The 18911-nt window shown below is 38.2% G+C and overlaps 1 protein-coding gene across 2 annotated transcripts in view; it reads right to left on the reverse strand.

Moving 5' to 3' along the window:
• The window catches only part of plppr1 (phospholipid phosphatase related 1), an 86890-nt gene that overhangs the window by 53847 nt on the left and 14132 nt on the right, over positions 1–18911 (reverse strand). The window contains exon 1 of one of the 2 annotated variants that reach the window (XM_032569390.1): positions 10380–10730. The exons of the other annotated variant lie outside the window; for it this stretch is intronic. The gene's annotated coding sequence lies outside the window, so the exon portion shown is untranslated. Of the gene's footprint in view, positions 1–10379; positions 10731–18911 lie in introns of those variants that run through there. 2 annotated transcript variants of the gene reach the window in all.

Below are 18911 nucleotides of genomic sequence, written 5' to 3' on the forward strand. Positions count from 1 at the left end.
CTTAAAAATGCAGCCTGAGCCACAAAGAAAAAGATTAGAACGATGTGCATCCATCTGCTTTTGTGGCCCAGTCAAAGTCCAGACCTGAAGCCAACTCAGAATCTGTGCCAAGACTTTAAAATTGATGTTCACAGATTCTCTCAATCCAATCTGACTGAACTTTAGTTATAAAAGAGTTTCTCAATCTGAGTTTCTCAATACCACAAAAGAACTGCAGCTGTGATCGACAATACTGACTTAAAAGAGCAATCAAACATGGCTTCCAACAAGAATAGAAGGTTTGCAGCTGCCCAAGCACCCAAACAAGCTGAAATGTGCTGGAAATTCACGTATCGATTACTCAATTGTTAAATCTGTTGAGCTCTTGCGTTGAAAACCAAATATAAAACCGTGCAGGTTAACTTTTTTTTTTTTCCTCTACCAAGCATCAGAGTACAGAGGCAATGCATTTGAAGAAATATGGGAATGTGACAGTTTGACTGTGAACATGATGATTTTACCAGAGGCTCTGTGACAGATGATTCAAATCAAAAAAAATTTAAAGGGCCCACACTCCATGTCAAACAGTTTACACCACACTCATTTATTTAGCACTCAGCAGACCGGCCTCACGGCTCAGAACAATTGGGCCTATAGTCACGGAAAGGGCTTAACACAATTTATCTTCTCCCGGAACCTCAAGACATTTTAAAAATACGCTCCAAAAATAATATCCAAAGAGAATTTTTATTCTAGTTCAGTGCCAGTTAATTACAGTCAGAAGTGACAAGATCAGATCATCTACCCAGGGGCAAGCTCATCAAGCGAGTAGCCCACAGGACTTGTCAGCACTCATCAGTATCTCCGCAGCCCGACCACTCAGCTGTGATGGCTGTTTCTAGTTGTGACTGTGCTCCAATCAGAGACAGCAGGAGCTGGAAGTGAAATATTGAGCGCAGAAATATCACATTTGAAAACCCATCTCCTGATCTCCAGTTGATTTGTGTTCCTACAGAAAGATGATGTCCGATTGAGAGTTGTTTACCTGCCACAGCAAGTTTGGCATAGAGTCGAAAATCAGAAGCTGGGTGTGAATACCTCAAATAATTTCCTTCCATTGTCACATTCTTATCTTTATGTTGTCCTGGATTGAGCTAGAATTGCATTTTGATAAAACTACAGCACTTCTTGTGCTTTTACAAACAGGCTGGTGTGACTACTTTAAAACCTTTCTATTTCAATTTAAGGTTAAAAGTACAAAATGCTGCATGCACAGTAGGTACAATCTTTGCAAAACAAAACAGACTGAAAAAGTAACATCTTATTTCACAGGTTCACAAACACTAGTTCCCACCTACAGTAATTTGTTTTCTACACACAGTTTAGTTTTACCACTTGTGAATGAAAGAAGTAAATTGTACCTTCCTACCCTCATTTTGTCCAAACTTAATGCCATTTCATCCATATAAACAAACTGTTTCACACATTTATTTAACTACTGCTCGTCAGTTAATTTCTCGTTAGATTTTTCAAAAATTATAGTAATCATTTTTGCCAGGACCAAAACTACTCTAAGAATGAATCAAAGCCTCAGAGAGATGACAAAAGATTACAGAACAAGAGTCAAAGCAGGCGTCACCTGCCTTAGTTAAATTCAGTGTTAAAGATTCAACAATAAGAAATAGACTAAGAAAAAATTGCATCTTAACACAAAGACCTGTCTCATATCTGCTTAAAAAACAACTTCATTGACCTCAAGACTTTTGCGAAAATATCCTGTTAACTGGAAAGACAAAAGTGGAGCTTTTTGTAAGTTGTGCGTCCCGTTACATCTGGCATAAAACTCGCAAAATTTCAGAAAAAGAAAATCATACAATTAAATATGGCGGCAGTAGAGTCATGGCATGGGGTTGATTTGCTGCTTTGCAATCTGAATTGATGGAAGCATAAACTCTGCTCTTTACCAGAAAATCCTGAAGATAAACATTCAGCCAACAGTTTGCGAAGGTCAAGTGCACTCGAATGCTCAGGAAAATGCTCTGAAGCACACCAGCACACCACCTCTGAATGGGTAAAAATGACCCACAAGATTAGTTTTGGAGTGCATTAGTTTTGGAGTGCATAAAAATCCAATTGAGACGCTGTAGCATGACCTCAAGTAGACCATTCATGTTTGAAAAACATCCAATGTGACTTAATTAAAACATACATGCAGAGAAGAGTGAGCCAAACTGCCCCTGTTTGGCTATTGCAACTATTGCAATTTTTGCCAAGGGTGCCACAATCAGCAATTCCACTTCAGTGCAAAATTGACACCCATGGCAGATTTAAGTGCGAGTTAAACTTTTAATTTCACCAACATGTTTCTTCTGACAGGAAGTAACATTAACGTTTCGGAGTTGTCCGCCCAAACACAAATTAAATCTGACAGATAATCTGTGAAGGGAACTAAAGATTAGGGTCATGACAAGGAGAGCTTCCAACTGAACAAATATCAAACTGCTCAGTAATCATAAGAAGGGTACGAAAAGGGAACACTCTTTTTCATATTGTTTCAGGTGTTTTATCTTTTGAGAGATGCCCATTTCAATAAACAAACATCAGGACCAAAGTTGCCTTTTTGATGTTTCTAATAAACTCGGATGTTTGTGTCGTAATTTTTTGAAGCCACTGACAACTGAGAGGAGGAAATAAGTTTGTTGGGGTTTTTTTGGTACCTATATGCAGTGTTTTGTGTTTTGTATCAACAGTCTTTTGTTCTTCAGCTCTCAAGCTGATTTTCAGTTTCTTGATTTTTACTACAAAGCCTTGGCAAAATATTGCCTGCAAACAGTCCAATTGTTCAGCAGTTGATATTCAGCTACAATAAAACTCGAGAAGGTTTTTGGATGCGCAAACACTCCAGCTGTCACCAGATAGCAAATATGCACTTTGCAGCTTGTTGAGAAAAAGAATCATAGATAACAGGATATGCAGATCTCATTTTTCTTTTGCTTCTTCCCTCTTCTACTGCTGACTGAACAACAGCTTCCTGAGACTGAAACAGTAAAGTCCCATGGCTAACACTCTTGCCAACAGAGAATCTTTGGTGCTAAAAATAGTTTTCAATCCTTCCTTGTAGCATTTTTTTAAAGTGCTCCATGGGAATTATTTTTTTCATACTGTAAAGTCGTTGCTTTTCTTACAAAGCCAACTTCTGACAAAACCAGAATCTACATATGACCGTGGGATAGAATAGTCACAATCTTCCATTATACAATATTTTAGAGAACCGCTGTTGCAAGCTTTCTCTAACATCCTAAAAGAATACAGACATGCACATACACGTAAGCGAAAGTTAACATAAAAGATAACCTCCTTCTTTCCAATCCATTCTCCCCAAGGTGTTATATATCAGACAGAACACTGAATTCAATCAGGTGTGCAGAGCGGGATGAGCAAATCGAGAAACAGAAAGTACAAGAGATGGGACAAAAAAAGGACACAGAATTAGAGATAAAAAACTAAAAACTTGCATAGTTTTATTTGGTGAGAAACTTATCCTAATGTATGTTCAGAGGCTTGTCTTTATCTTTTTTTTTTCTCCCCTCTAGGGGGTCTTTTTGTGGGCCCTAGTGTCCCTTATATGAAAGTAGGCTGACAGGAAAGGGGGAAGGAGAGGGGAGAAGACATGCGGTAAATGTCGCCGGGTCCGGAAATTGAACCCGCGACGGCTGCGTCGAGGACTCAAGGCCTCCAAACGTGGGTCGCGCTATCCCCTACGCCACCACAGCACGCCCCTGGCTTATCTTTATCAATGGTTTTACTAAGTTTACTAAACTGATTGACCATAACATTATGAAGATTTGCCCAAAAGCTTGCTGGTCCCCATTTGGTCGCAAATCAGCCCTGACCCATGGTAGAAAAGACTCCATCAGACCCCTGAAGGTGTGCTGTGGTGTCTGGCACCAACATGTAAGCAGCAGATCTTTTAAGTCCTGGAAGCTGAAAGATGGGCTCTCCATGGATCAGAGTAGTTTATTCAGCACATCCACAGATGCTCCACTGGAGACCTTAAAAACCAAGTCAACACCTCAAGCTTGTTGTTGTTCTCTTAGATCATTCCTGAAACATATTTGCTTTCATAGAAAAAGGCAGGGTAGGCAGTAAATATTTAAAAAAAGCATCCACATGAGCAACAAAACTTAAGATTTCCCAACATCACACAGTTTCTAATGGCCTGTAGAAATCCGAACTATTAATCCATTTCTCCATAGTATATACACAGATAGCAGTACCTGCTTAGCTCATTCAAACACCTGGGGAAATTTTTGTTTGACCGATTTTCTCGTAACTATGCTTCTTAGCAATATACACTTATATTATTAAAAAGCCTGTTTTTTCCTTAAAAATGCCACATCTGTAAGGAAGATGTCAAATCTTCTGTATCATTGCCTCTCTGACAATGAAAAACCATGACTCTTGTTCATTGGCAGTTTAAAGAAACAAGGTATAGTGCTAATTTTATCCATTCATTAGCCAGTAAGGGCCTCAGCACTGCATGGAAGAATCATACATAGCCACAACAGCCTCATTAGGCCACCACCTTGTCAACACACAGTTGTGTTGCTCCACTCTGCTGCTGCAACTTGGTTTTGCCCACCACCAGCTGACAACTGCAGCAAGGAATGAGCCCTTCCCAGATTAGTCAAATGTGGCGTGCTTGAAGAAGACATCAGGTACCTGACTGTCAATACCAGGTGTACCAGGTGCTTAAAACAAGCATCAATAGTGGAATAAGCTGCTTGGCATTGGCAGATAGGATTTGGGAAGTTTTTTATGGATGCAGTCCACATACTCAACCCTGCTGCTCAATCCATAAATACATTTTCCTTAACAAATGTGGAACAACTCGAGGGAAAGTAAGCAGGCTGTCCAACAGCACAATTTATATCCAAGAAGCATTGTTCGAACAAAAACAAAAGTCAGAAAACACTGATTTCCTGTTTTTGCCAAATTTGTTTTATCTTAAAACCGTTTTTGCATAGCTGGTTTGCAATACAAAGTACATATGACTTGTAAAAACAACAGTATGTACACAAAGTGTACATACACGACAAATGGACAATTAAATGACAGGGTTAAAAATGGCCTCAAAAATGTTTGAGCTCAATGGCCCAGCTGTCTGTTTTGTCAGTGGTCTTATCCCAAACTCGTGATTCCTCTGTCAAATTCAATTATTTCTCATGCATGTGGTATGACAAAAGAAACAAATCATGCCAACTTGCAAATGAGTCTTTATAGCTACTAATTAGCTTTTCGAATTAGTGGCATATTTTTAACATTTGGGAAGCTAAAGTTAAATTAGATTCTATAAACTACAGTTTCACAACTATTCTGTTCTGTAAAGCAGCACAGTTTGTTAAGGTATAAAAATAATGAGTGTTGCTTTGCAGCCCAACAAATGTCACTAAGCAGAAAATGCCTAGAGGTATCTGCATATGCACAGATATCTGTGCATATGATTAAAAGTTTTTAAGAAAATAAATCCTGTCTTCCCACGAGTGTCCCATGTGTTTTCACTTCATTTTAAACATTCAGTGATCCAGTGCAAGTTTTTTTTCCTCATGCTGCCTTGTAACATATCTGGATTTTAGTCTATACTGAGATCAAATGGGCTTTTTGATCTGAGCATTCAGCTATTTCAGAATCATCACAATAACCTACGCATTCTCCTTACCCCAGCTGAAGAGAAAGGAAAATCTCACAATTCTGTGCTGCAACTTTTGTTTTAATTAGATTTGTTCCAGTAAAACATTGGGTGAAGATTCTTTTAACTTCTGAACATTTTATGCCACACATAAGAAGCAAGTCTGGATCTGCTTCCCACAGCAGATACTGAGCATGAAAGTCTTAGTTTAAATACAAACTCTATCATCTGGTGACAGGAATCTGTAGCTGTTATTCCATATTTAGCTACATCTGATTCATTACATGTGAAATTAGCAGCATCCAAAATGCACAACCTTAAACTGCTGGAGAAAAGCACAAGTCCCCACGAAACCATGAACAGGACAAAGAGGGTATGACCTGCCAAACCACGCAGTAGACCAATGACAGATAGATGGACACACGGGATTTACCAGCCAAAAATAAATGTCAGTTTATTTAACAAGTTGAGTGGCATTTGAACAGCGACAGCAGCATCACAGTCACAACAAGATGCCAAGTTATACCAATACACATGTGCCTGTTTGTGAAATGGGTCAAAGAGTAGTTTGCCACTTTTTAAGTTTGGTTGTCTTCCTCTGCACTAGCTAGACAAAGGAAGGGAAGCCATCTCAAAACAACCCTAAGTTCTAACACCAACTAAAGCAAACAGATCCCTTCATAATACACTTTTGTGATGCAAGATAGTTCAAAGGCAGGATTTATAAGACAAACAGACCATCATGGATAGATGATGCATCAAATAAAACAGCAGAGGCCAAGTACATTTTTCTCTAAAAGAGTTGTCTAACAGAATGTGAGGTGCCCACCCTTGTGCTTAAAACACTTTTTGAAGATGATTATGAAACAAATCAATCGGATGCATATTTTCAACAGAAAGACATTTCAATATGTAACAGCTGCTGGATAGCTTGAGCAGGGTCACATCTCTGACCATCAGCCATATGTATACCAAGTGAAGCTTCTCAGGTAAGAAAGTGTGTTATTTTATCATTTTGTTCTTTAATGAGCTCTTTGCAAGTAAAATGTGTTAGCTGACATCCAAGGTATATAATTAAATGCCTGTCAAAACCTCTGATTGCACCTCAGTAATCTATTTTAACTCCCACAGACAACAGTTACAACATGCTTTGCATTGAGATGGTACTTTAAGCTTGAACAGCTTTAGTAGTAGGCCAGCTTTTTTGCACAACTTGCACACAATAGTCTTTTCCATTGTTCCATCAAATTGCTTTCTGAGGCAAAAATTCATAGTGTACCAAAAAAAGCTATTTTGTCATCCATTGCATTAATACAGCCTGTGTATCAGATTCATGGATGTACCAGAAACACAGAAGGAAGGTTCCAGCTCAGGACTTTTGCATTTAAAAGAAAAGGATTTAATTCCATTAAAATTTTTAACGCATTAAAATTACTTTTAATGTGTTAATGTCCCACTCTTAGATTATATATTTCTGTATGTGAATTGGTATATTTGTATTGTGAAGTGTATCGCAAAGACATCTGAATTGAACATGGACAAAATGGGCTTTAGTCTTACACATCGTCAGCCTAACTCTCAGGATCCGTCCCCTTTTTTCTCTGCTTCTATCAGTCTGCAGCAGGTTGATGGGGTATTCTGACAACTATCCCAAACCAAAAAATGATCCTGACAATCTCTTTAAACTTACTTTCAAGGGGACAGCACTGCAAAGCAGCCCTTCCCTCAATAGAAAATGCTGCTTTGCAGTGCTGCAGGGACATGCAGTGGACTACACCTGCCTTGCAGATTTAAACTCTCTGAATTTTAGGATTGGCCAGGTCTTTTTCTATAAAAATTTTAACTAACCACTACAGCTGATGGTTTTTCTTATGAATGAATGATTTTAAGATATATGTCTATATGTGGTGATGTTCAAATTTGAAATGCTAAACAGTAAGCCACACTGCACAATCTGGCAAAACCATTCTAGCTCACCCACCAAGAGATTTATCACCTGTATGTATCAGCGTTTTCAAATAAAGGCAGGGTCACTCATTCTCTAGTGACAGGTCTTATCTCGCCCAATAGGGCCGATCATTCCCAGGGGGCATCGCTGTGACAGATCTATTACCCAATCGAGACACCACCACTGCACTAATAACACTGCCCCCCATGTCTAGATGTAATCAAATTCCTGCTAGGGTTGAGACATGGAGGAGGTTTATGTGTGATTCCACCCATACATGTATGTCTATGGGTGCGAGACTGCATGGAAAATCAATATTTAGTCCCTACTCAGGATGGATTTTAGAGATGGGTTCAAATGTCACTTCTTTCTGCAGCTTCACTGGAATCTGATTATTTTTTTAAAAAGTGAAGAAAGCAGACGGAATTTCATTTATTTTGTCTTGATTTGTAAAACTCAACCTTTCTTCGTTGCAAGAATTGTTTTTTTTCTTAATGCTTCATGTGCATAAATGCAAAGCTAAATGAATGGACCAATACAAAAAGATGAAAACAACAGTATCGAGTTTCTGTAAGCAATTTGTCACAGCTGATCAGGATGCAGCTTGAATTTCATGTGGACGCTATGATTCATCACTGAGGAAGCAACCTCACACAAGAGATGAATTATTTAATCGGCCTCGGTGGACGGTCCACTGTCCTGCAGGATTCCCTCTAATATTTCTGTACCTGGAGACTAGTCATGATAAGTAGCGAATATTATACCACAGAAATCTTTCCTGTCACATTTCTATCAACAAATTCAGAATGAATAGTGTCTCATATTTTTTTATGTGAGGCATAATAAGCATGCATAGATCACAGACCTTTAAACATAACCTAAATGCAGCTCAAGATTGCACATTTCTCTGCATCCCTTCAGCTTCCCTGTCTCCTGTACTGAAGAAAAAGTATGACCAGAGCATGGTGCTGCCACCACCATTTTACACCATTTCACGTGTTTTTCTTAGAACCAATTTAAAATCTAGAATGGCAGTTGACCTTATGGCTGTTTTGAGATCAGATAGTAATAAAGTCTATTTTTGTTATCTGAAAGTGAGTGAACTTAGCTAATCAGTGGGAAATCAAAATGTTTGACATGCCAAATTAAGAAAAGCATTTTGATTTAAAATAAGCCAATTACAACCTTTGCATAAGACACGATTAGACACACTTAGAAGTTAAATCAAACATTTTTCCATTCTGACTCAGACCTGGACAATTATAAAAGGAAGTTCCATACTTTTCAAGTTGGAACCCTTCATAGGCCTCTACCACACAGTCATTCTTGGTGATGATTATGCTTTAGGCAAATTATGTCACTGTGACCTCAGCGTGGCTAGCTGTCTAAGCATCAACAGGAAAATGCACACGTCCAAGCATCTACTAAACAGCCTATGCCAACTAACATATGCAGCAATTTGAAAAGTGAGCGTACACTCACTGTATATGAGAGCAACCACATAGAGACACACTCAGGTGCACACTTGTGTAGTTTGTGGCTGGGATCCAAGAGGTGCCCAGCGTTCACCAGATCCTACTGACAGCCACGGAAAAGGCTCACCTGATGGTCCAACTACAGGCCATCTGGCCGCTAAATAACATTACTCGTCTGCTTTGGCTCACACAACAGACACGAGCTTAGACACGCCCGTAAATATACCAGCACATGCAGTAAGATGCCCGTTTAGGATGGAAGGTGAAAATATGCTGCCTCTCTGGGTGGGTAATGCTTTCTTGTCTTCAATGCTCAGCCAAGCTGAGGAGGGTTCAGTGCAACTGTGCATGCACACAGTTGGTTAAGGGCATGCAATGAACGGACAGGCAAGATTTAATCCTGCAGGTGACTCAACATAAGTAGCAATGGCTCCTGTAATAGTGACTTCACATATTATTTACTTTCAATCCCTGGTCACAATGTACAATTTAGAACTGTAGCCGAGAATGAATGCATTTTTGCCCACATAAAGAGAAATCTATTATTTAAATACCTTATCAGCGCATTACAAACATCTTAAATCCTAATTTTCACTCCACAAGAACAAAATGTGATGGATCTAAACGTCTTATATTCATTTCTTCCCCCTGCATAAGCCATTACAGTAAATGCATGGCACTGCAGTGGAAACATAATGAAAGAAGAGGCAATCAGGACATGCTGATGACACATGCAACACTGATTTAATTTCAAGGTTGCCCTGAAAAGACCATAAAGACCCCTAATAGGCTTGGGAATTCCGTCTTTGAGGGATCAGCGGCGTCTTTGCACGGCTACGGGTGCTGCTGGAAGAGACATAGCCAGGATCTGATGTTGGGGGGCGGGGAAACGGGCCACATTTTTCCCCCCTCTTGGGCTGAAAGCACATTTTGCTCGGCAACGGAGGCGACATATTTACACACAGCAAGAATACATTAAAAAATCTCACGTTGTTCTTGTTGGCTGTGCAAAAAAAGGTTGCGCATATACCCAATTATGCTTTAAATAAGCGCTATAAGGTGGCCACTGTTGCTGGTAAAGACAGGTGCATGTGAAATACCGATATTCTGTCTAAACAGCAGTTTTAACAGATTCTCGTACAACTGAGCGATTCTTGTTCATTAATGGATCGATCTAATTAAATCTGACCCCAGCGTTGTCTTTTAATTAGAAATCTGAACTTGGCTCAGCAACAGACAATAGCTCCATAGTCCCGTTTCCCCTTCAGCATCTGCAGCAGACACTTACCGCTATGGGATGCAGCGATATTCCGGACAAAAAGGCGACTCCATAAAAGAAGAAAGGGGGGAAAGTAACAAAAGGTAGCCGAGAGCAGCCCACCTCCTCTTACTAGTAGTCCTACTACTCCATGAGGCTCGGCCAAGCCACCGCTCAGTCGGTTGTGATGTGGATCACGCAGCGTGTGAGCCCATGAGGATGGATGCTGTGTGTTGTCGGAGGGACGGAAGGGGGCGGGGACAGGCGGCTCCAGCGGAGCGTGGATAATTCTGTAAAGGGACCTTGTGTTACAAGTAAGCAGGCTGTCTAGCCCCATATATTCCCTGGCAGCCTGCCCTCTAGGCCCCCTGTGTACTTAAAGGAAGCCCTCCACGTTTCTTTAGCATGTGGGGGAGTGGATGTCTCTTTAAGAGCCCTGTTTACTATGCATAAAGCGTCATTGCTTCACAGGTGGATGGTTGGCTGAGGAGTGGCTGCCTCTGCTGCTGATTGGGTTTCAAAGAGCCATGGTCATAAATTATCGTATCTTTTTTTTTTAACAAACAATTTTTATTTAACCACATTCGGGGAGATTCGTAGGAATATAGAGGTTCCATCCATCCATATCCTTTCAGTGGTGGGGAGGGGGAGGAGGTTCCTATCTCCAGCAGTAATTGGGCAAAAGGCAGAGTGCACCCTGGACAGGTCACCAGTCCATGACAGGCAACCAGTTAACCTAAAATTAATTGAGTAGCGGGATAAAACCCAGGGATGCTCAGAGAAAACATGAAAATTCAATGCAGAAAGACCCAGAATTGTTGCTGTAAATAAACACAACTGTGCCACAACAGATTTTCTCCTTATTCCTAATGAATGAAATAAGAAAAACAAAAGAATACATATGTATATATACATACAAACACATAAGAATATAAAACAATGTTTCACTCTGTAGTTGTAGTTATAAGAAGTTATGAGTTATAAGAAAATTCTGATTTTATTTGTTTAATTTATTAATTTCTACATATATTCTTAAACATATTTTTGTTAAATAAAAACTTACTAAAAAAAACTGCCATATTTTACTGTGGACCTTCTCCGTATATGAAAGTGTTGACACTGAAGACAGTCTACCTCTACCTGGATTTTTTTTAAGTCCAAATATACAAAAAAAAACACGTTTCAGTCAAGTCAACCTGCAGCCTCAAAAGAAACTGCATGCCAAGCATTTCAGTGACTGTAGGATTCTCATATTTCTTTGGAGAAAACCCACCTATAAATAAAACAGTTGAGTTATTGCTCAACCTGGACTGCTGAACTGAATCATATTCCTTTCCCTACACTGGTCGTCATATTTAAGCAGGGCAGAATAGTGTACAAGACTTTATTTAAAATTTATTATATTATTTTTAGTTCCACATAATGGGAAACCCAAATTGCCTTATTAGCACTGCTTGCTTTCTAAAACATGTTAATTTATAGGGCAGAGTGGCCTGAAAACTGGATCTCAGATGGAATTGTCCATGAGCTAAATATTGGATTCAATCTTACTTTCAAAGGGAAGTGACCCTAAATATCTAAAATGCATTAGCAGAAATCCTACAGGAAGGGTGTACTGCCACTTCCGAACTTGAACTTGAATCAAAGGATAGCTAATATGCACTCCTGGAACTAATGGTCAAAATTCATGGAGAATATAAGTGACAGATTTGATGCAAAAGAGCTTCCACTGAAAAATAGGATTCCCATGAGTTCTAATAGACAAAGGGCTAGTTGCTTACATCAATATATGACAAGCTTTTAAAATGTTACAGATTTGAAACCCTCATAATTTTTCAACATATCAGACCTTTAGAGTAAGATCCATTGAATAAAATACCAGAGAAAGTACCAGTGAAAATAGTTTTATTTTGATGTATAGAGCAGAGAGGATGGCACATTTCCCTACAAGAAAGGGAAATTTGTTTTTTTGGAAATACTGGTTGTCCAAAGCATACAATCTGACACTATAAACTAATAAAAAAATAAATAAATAAAATCCCCATCTAAACTACAGTATCCACCACTGTTAAAGTACATAATTGTGTCAAAGAAAAGCCTGAACTGCTTCCAGCGTTAGCACTGTAAATGCACTACTGCCAGAACTGGGACAGTGAAATCATGCCGCCCATCTCCGATATGAAAAATTACAAAAGAAATACTGGTGTGTTCAGTGATCTAGTTTTGGCCTGCATGCTACATTACACTCCATGCTCTGACTCACCTTCTTCCATCCATGAGATTTTTGAGCTCAATATCTCTGTGCCTCGTTATTTCTCATCAGTGGTCCACAGTCACAACAAACTATGATCAGAAAAATGTACTTTTACAATGTATGACGTCTAAGCCGGGATAGAACTTCAAATAAAAAAGTGAAAACTTAAATAAGCTGGGATAAATGGAGCATGCTGAACATCAAACAAAAAAGGGGTTCTTTATTCTCAAAAAGAACATTTTCTCTGAGTTGCAAAACTGAAAAATAAAGTTTAAGGAATGCAGCAAAAATAGTATTTTGTTATGTAAATGGTCCTTTTAATACTAGTTTAAAACTCCTAGCTTCAGCAAAATGGCGAATTAACAGCGCTATTAACAGCTTTGATGCAAAACATTTAACAGAAAACTGAAATAAAAAGGACAAACGAAAAGACATGACGTCAGTAACACCACTTCAGCTTCGTACATGGGAAATAATACATGTTGGACATTAATTACCAGAAATCTTGATTCTTTACTCATGTGGCCATAAAGTGGTCGCCTCAACAAGTCTCGGCTCAAAAATGTCCTCTTCCGTTTTCTCAGTCAGAGTGCCAGCGTACGTAAACAAGAGTTTGCTTCAATTTCCGGTACTTTAAAACCGCTCTGTTTCAACAGCGCCACTTGCTGATAAAAGTAAGAACTACAATTAATAGGTGAAATAAAAGCAAAAGAGACTTTACAACATATATTTTATAGGCATCCAGTTCTTACCTGGCGACACATCAAGCCCACTGTGTATTATAGTAATATTCAAAAGCATTCGTCATAATGTTGTGATTTCAACAAACATAACTATAATAATAGTCGCTGGGAAGTAAAGTTCAGGCTTTACTATACTTTGCGGTCCATAGTTGGATGCTATGAGGGACAGTGGCTCTACTTGTTTCCTCCACATGTGTGTCAGCACCAGATGGTGATCATTGGCCTATTTAGAGAGGGAAGAAAGGTCTGTGAAATAAACCCGGATGTTGATGTATTATTCCTTCACACACAGCTTAATTTAGTCCCATAAGTACTGAGAAGCAACACAGCAAATAATAGCAACACATGTCAGGGAAAATATTGGACACTGACTTGTCAAATGCACTGAAATAAAGAAGGGACAATTAAATGCTGGAATTTGACTCTATTGTGTTTAAACTGGTTGTTATCATTTTGATTATACACTAAGAGGAAAGTATATAAAACAACTATTACAGTAATTTCAATGGGGTTTTCCGCATTCAAAATTATTACAAGAAGACTCTCTTCAAGATTTTCTTTCACAGCTAGCATTTTAAGCCTCAAAAACCAATAACTTATTGAAGCTATTAAATATTGTACTTATTTTTGGCATTAAGTGAGGCTTTAAAAAAGCTCTATTCTGCTTACTGCTATTCTTATATGTATTATTTTTATTTAGTCTATTGCAAAACAATAAAAAAATTGTTTTGGCAATTAGCATAGCAATAAATACCATAGAGGCTTAAAGGGATCCAAAATTAGTTGGAACAACATACTTTATTGGGGAAATAGTTATTTATAATAATAACAATTTTTATATATTTTATATATAATTTTTATATTTTTTTTATAAACTTAAATAAAACTTTATCACACGGATCAGAAACTTGTAAAGAGTACACAAACACATCATTGCTAAACATGAGGCTGGAAACAGGAAGTAAAGAGAACTGACCTGACTTATCAAAGTAAAACAGGAAAACACCAACAAGAAAGTCAGAAACTGATAACAGCTTTGAATGCAAGAAGCAGAAGAAACACAACAGAATAAAGTCCAAAATATGGAAACGCAAAACACCTTGATTTATTGAATTGTTGTTTTTTTTTTCTTTTCACATTCATTATATATGACATGTCCTGCCATCTTTTTCCACAGTCACTTGATTAACTGTGCTGGGTTGTAGAGCCCTTTGCAGGAGTGGAGTACACACAGACACACATACTGTATATCAGCTTTTATTGAGAGTATGCTTGTCATCTCATTTACTGTATGCCTCCTGTTACTCTACCTGTTTGGCAAAAAAACGTTTTGCACAAATTCAGCATCTCTATAGAGTTTCTACAGTGTGCTAATGATGCACCACAAAACTATATACACAGTCTAAATATTTGTTATGCTACACATATATATAGTTGCTTCTAAAATACACTGATTTCATGTTGTACCACAAAACTTAAATATATTTTACATGGCATTTAGGTGGTATACTAATAAATCTACTGAATTACTGAATTTTGGTACATAAATTGAAGTCATAACAGGCTATACCGCTTTTTGTATTTACTCACGTTGTCTTTGTCTAATTTCTTCACTATTTGTGCCACAATGTAATCACTATTAGCCTCTATGTAACATACATCCACTGTTATTTTAATGTTTACAGTTTCAGTTTTAGTTTACACAACTTTTTATGTAAATTTATGTAATATTTTAAGTACTCTGTTATAAAAATTCACAATGAGAAGTGTCATTTTGAGCCTCTCCTCTTTTCAAGACATTTTGTGAGACTAATAGTGATAGCACTCCAGATTTTCCTCTTCAGCAGTTTGCCAACTGCCATGACTTCTCCTGGCAGCACTCAGTTAAGTGTCTCACTAGGCTTCAAAAGAGTCCAGCTATTTTCTGCTCATCCTACACTGTAGCATCTCAATAAAAGGCTCCTTTAGCGCAACAGTACTTACTGAGTCTGGGTTAGTGTGTCTCCGTTTTGCATGTGTGTTTGTGTGCGTCTCTGTTGGACATATTATTAAAGACTCTTATTGATCAGAGGGTGTTTAGTTTCTCGGTGGCTCCCAAGCGATAGGCTCGTTTCCATGGTAACGTAACAGGAGCTACGGCCTTGGTTGCAATCGATGTAGACGGGAGACAGCTAAATGCACACACACACTGGAAGAAGACAAACAATAAAAAGGTTTTCAATCTATAGCCGTTTGTTTCCACAGTAACCCACTAATGTATAGTCATAAAGTACCACTTTACAGTCAGGATGCTACATTGGTAAAATTGAGCATCAGACACAGCAATGTATTTAAATTTTTATTTTATCTATTTAATTTTAAGAGCTCGGGTTATTCAACATTAATACCTCAATCTAACACAGAATTTTCATCTGTAGTCTTTGGCAGGTTGGAGCCATAAAAAAAGCTATAAACCTAAATGATTTCTAATTATTGGAAACACAACAATAAAAACATTGGACAAAATTCAGCTACTTCTAGACTAAACATGCTAAACATGCCTTTAGTCTCATGTTTTATTTTTAGCTTACAGTTTGGTTTTCTATTAACAATGCAGTTAATTCCACCTTACAACCGACAAACTAACACAGACAATAATTTCCAATATTGAATTCAAGTTGTGATTATGAGGGAAATAGATTTATTTCCCTGTTTTTAAAGTTTTTACAAAGTTACCAACAAACTTGCTGAATTGGCTGCTGGACAGAAGCTCTCCCACAGCTTACAGTTTGTTTTTCATGTGCTTTGTGTTTACAACTAATTTGGTCTGTAATCAATGTCAGGCACTTGCTTCTGCACACTGAAGCACTCTGTGAGAGTAAGGTGTATATAAAATATGTGTGACCTTAATATAGAAACCCAAACAAGCACTAACTGGTAATTTTGTTTCTGCTTTTGCACTGGATTTGACCAAATCTTATTTGAACAAACAAAAGCAAGCAAAGTCATTGTTTTCTCCTTTTTGCAACCACGGTATATGTTGCTTGTGGATTTCTTTCTTGTTCTGCATTTTTATTTTACCCCCTATTCTTTTTGTAAGCTCTTGGATCCATCAAACAGACTTCATGATGGTTGATGAGCTATGAACTATCAGCTGGGTTAAACTTGAAAGAAAAAAATGTAACACATTTAGAATTTGAAAAATAGCGAAGACGTTTAGACATCTAAAGTCAAACTAACCCTTGTTCGTACAGGTTCTATAAAACTCTGTTAACAATTCTAAATATCTGTAAACCAAATAATAATTTTAATCCTTTTCATATAAATTTTACAAATCTGTGAAAAATTTAACTGTGAATTCAAGCATCCTTTTCATAATGGCATGAGGCTCAGATTTTCATAGAGTGAAACATCCATAGTTTCACTCTATGAATAATAGCCAAATGAATAATGACCAAAAGCCTAGAAATTCAACAAATATATTTCTATAGGCTCTTTAGCTTGGTTTGCAAAAACTAAAATATATTTGTTTAGGGTGTACATTTACACAAACCCCTCTTGTTAGGCAACTTTCCACCTGCAGAACCTTTGGAAATCCTAAGTTTTTACACCACTGGTGGTCCTGTCAGTGGTGGAGTCAGCAAACTCATACAGCTCATTGAAGGATGGCCCCCTGAGAGTCAGCTTGTGCTTTCAGCTGGGAGGCTACTACATATATCAAATCTTCTCATATAGTAACTCTGGGCTGTCTGAGGCAGCTCACAGTGTGTGTCCAGCAGGTTTGTGTTGAGGTTCAATCTCACAATATCATTAATGAACAATGTAAGAGCAATGCATTCCTTCTGAAAGTTGACTTCACTGATGTTGGGGCCTTAATTACATACACCTGCAACATTAGGTTATGTATATGCAGTTCCAAATTATAATGACTTATATAAACTGTAACTTATTTTGCTGAAATCTCAGACAGGTTACCTACTGCAGAATTACTTTTTTCTCTGTTAAAACGGCCTCACACAGGAACGAATTCATGAAAAAAAATAACACACGCCTTTACTGGGTGGGATTCATGCTGATCTGCTGCTATAAATAACTTAGCTCGGTAGGTTGTCTTGGCAACCAACAAACTGATACCAGGACGGGAATGCTCAGTTGCTTAAGAAAAAAATAAAATAAAGCCAGTATGGGAATAAACAGTGAGAACAAAAAGCAGCAAAGAAACTTTGAAGTTTTTTGAGTGGACAGGAGAAACAGGGAGAAGATAAATAGTGATGAAATAACATGATTTAAGAGAATACTGAGGAAATGTTTGAGGGAAGAAAGGGGTGAGAAAAAGTATTTCTTTTTGCTTTGTCGTAGAGAGAATACAGTGTCTGTTTGTGGGGAAAGGTTAATACATTTTAGTAATGTATTAAGTGCTATATTATTATGTTACATAAAAAAAAATTCTTGGGGGACTTTTCTAGGAAAGTAAAGTTTCACCTCATTCAGGTGTCCTAAATTGTAGTGATAAAATGGGTCATTTTATCATAGAAATGTGTTTTGTCAGTATCAGTCAGATTTTTTTTTCAGGAAATAACCCCGAATCTTAATCTTGACACTGAAGATGAAAAGACCCGTCTCTTCTCACTAGATAGTATCTGCGCCCTGGGCAAAGATCAATTAAACCTCCCTGACAGCAGCATTAATTCAGAAAGCAGAAATTTTTTGTTTTTTTGATCAATACACATTACCTTCAAAATAACATTTTCTTCCATTCATGCATTGTAACTGGCTTGACTCTACGTGAGGACAGTACTGACGCTGGACAAGCCTGCAAATAGTCATAAAGTGTCCCTGACAAAGGAGGAGAGGAGAATTTTCAGACACAATCACAATGTATTTGAAAGACACACAAAGTCAAGAATATCTTATTTAAAAGCAAGAGACAGTCTGTATCACACAAACTACAATAAAGGAGACAAGCCTCTGCAGACCTAGACTAAGCCGCCAGCTTTCAGGCCCTGACAATGCCTGTCTGCTTTAATATGTGCAGAGAGACATTAATGCTGACATGAAGCTTTAACAGGATCACAGGGAAGAGAAGTGTGCATGGGTCACAGCTGGGAAGCCAGAGCTTCCAGAGGGCAGGATTGGTGCAGGAGAAGGGGAGGCAGGGGAGAAGGAGGCGATAAAATAAGTGAGAAGGTCAAAGAGCAGCGAGCAGCGGAACCAGGAGGCAGCTGAATTATGGTTGACGTGAAATGAGGAGATATGTGCACAGGAAAGATTGGGAGAGGGATGACTGGGATGTGGGTTATGGGAGAAAAGAGACCGGGGTGTGAGAAGGATTAGTGAGACAAGACAAAAGGCCTGGGATTCAGAGTGAGGTGGAGCTGCTCGTTTCCATCAGCATTGAATCATCACACCCTTTCAGCTTTTTCCTTCTTCGTTTTGTTGGATCTACAAAACCCATAACTTGAAAAACTCCTCATTGTGTTTTTTTTATTTACCCTCATAGTAACCCTATGAGGGGCAAACAGAATGGCATTTCTGTTTGCCATTCTCATTCGAAGCAGAACATTTTCACTACCTCACCTCTGCAGT

Source organism: Xiphophorus hellerii, chromosome 8, assembly GCF_003331165.1.
Source record: "Xiphophorus hellerii strain 12219 chromosome 8, Xiphophorus_hellerii-4.1, whole genome shotgun sequence".
Classification (NCBI taxonomy): domain Eukaryota; kingdom Metazoa; phylum Chordata; class Actinopteri; order Cyprinodontiformes; family Poeciliidae; genus Xiphophorus; species Xiphophorus hellerii.